Source organism: Oratosquilla oratoria, chromosome 12, assembly GCF_046742065.1.
Source record: "Oratosquilla oratoria isolate Oo_2021 chromosome 12, ASM4674206v1, whole genome shotgun sequence".
Taxonomy (NCBI): domain Eukaryota; kingdom Metazoa; phylum Arthropoda; class Malacostraca; order Stomatopoda; family Squillidae; genus Oratosquilla; species Oratosquilla oratoria.
Window position 1 is genome coordinate 36,782,169 of NC_134788.1, and position 1,814 is coordinate 36,783,982.

Genomic DNA, 1,814 nt, shown 5'->3' on the forward strand with positions numbered 1-1,814 from the left:
CTACATGTATAATAAAGGAGTATCACATCTACAATAAAGGAGAGTTACGTATACAATAAACATATGCAATAACTAAGTAACGAGAGGAATTTTACAGCCCTAATCAGCGCCTTTAATGCCCAACTCTGCCCCCCCCCCTCCACGGTGTGTGTGTGTGGGGGGGGAAGGGTAGGAACAGAGGATGTCTGATGATCTTTTAACAGAAGAAGAAAATCTGGAAGCAGAGCAGATATGTCGAAAGCAAAACTCTCAATCGAGGAAGACGAGATCGCATGTAAGTGTGTAAATTAAACATATAAACTACTTTCTGAAGAAAATAGTTTATATGTTTAATTTACACTTCTTATAATCCTAATTTACACTTCTCATAACCTAGCTTTTACTATGACAATCTTTTCCTAGTTTTTATGTGAGGACCACAGTGGAAATAAGTCTCTTGACTTTCTGTGTCATCCTCGGATGTACAATTATATGTACTATGTATAATATTGAGTCTTATATGTATTGTACTTATTGTATGTATGATTGTATCGGAATAAAATTCAATTCAATTCAATTCAATTCAGGGGGGAAGAGGAGGAGGAGGAGGAGGAGGTATTATAAAAAAAACTTAAGCCAGTTTGGCTTTAATCAGGCGAGAAAAGACCTCCCGAATTGAATTCCTACTCGTCTTCTGGTAACAATTGTTTATTTCAATCTTTATACTTTCTACCATTATATCACTGATGTATTTCTATATTTGTGTGGTATTTATACAAAATGTAAGATATAGCGACAATCATATTGAAAAAAATAAACGAAGTATTTAATAATAACATGGTTACCGCTACATATCTTAATTATGTTCATTTTCTATGACAGCTACAGGGTAGGAAAATGTAAAGGGGTGACTATAATTGATATCCATTCTCGGTAAAAAAAAAAATTATTTTTCCTAATACACAATACACATGTAGGGAATTTTTCCTTACGTTTTTGAGACATAGAGTCCTATATGAAATTTAATTTACTTTTCAACTCAAAACAGAAGCCAACGAATCACAATGGAGCCAAAAATAATGGTAAAATACGAAGGGCAAGATGATAAGGCCTTGGTGGAGGAGGTGGAGGAGGAGGAGAAGGAAGAGGAGATAATCCCCCTCTCTCCCTGCCTGCCTGCCTGCCTGCCTGCCTGCCAGCCTGCCAGCCTGCCCGTGGGGCCACCGGAAATTCGGGCGAATAGGTCACGAGTCTGTTTACCTCTCTGTCTAGTTATATGCGACAGGAGTAATCCTCTCGAGCGAGGTTAGCCGCCCTCGTCCGTCTGTCCTCTGTCGCCGTCCATTCGCTTCCCCCCCCCCCACTTCCCTTGTACCCTTCTTGTACCCTTGTACACTGATTCCTCGTGGAGAGGGAGAGGGAGGGAGGGAGAGGAGGCTTAGACCCATCGGCATTGGACAAATGATGATCAAATCACTTGGATGTTCATCTGTCACAAACACACACACAGACATACACATACAGACATACATGGGCACACATACAGAGGCATACAGGCATACATATAGAGCCATACATACAGAGGCATACAGGCATACATATAGAGGCATACATACAGAGGCATACAGGCATACATATAGAGGCATACAGACAGGCAGACAGACAAACAGACAGACAGGCAGAGATACAGGCATATAGACAGGCAGGCAGGCAGACAGGCATACAGAGGTACAGACATATATATATATAAATATATATATATATGTATGTGTGTGTGTGTGTGTGTGTGTGTGTGTGTGTGTGTGTGTGTGTGTGTGTGTGTGTGTGTGTGTGTG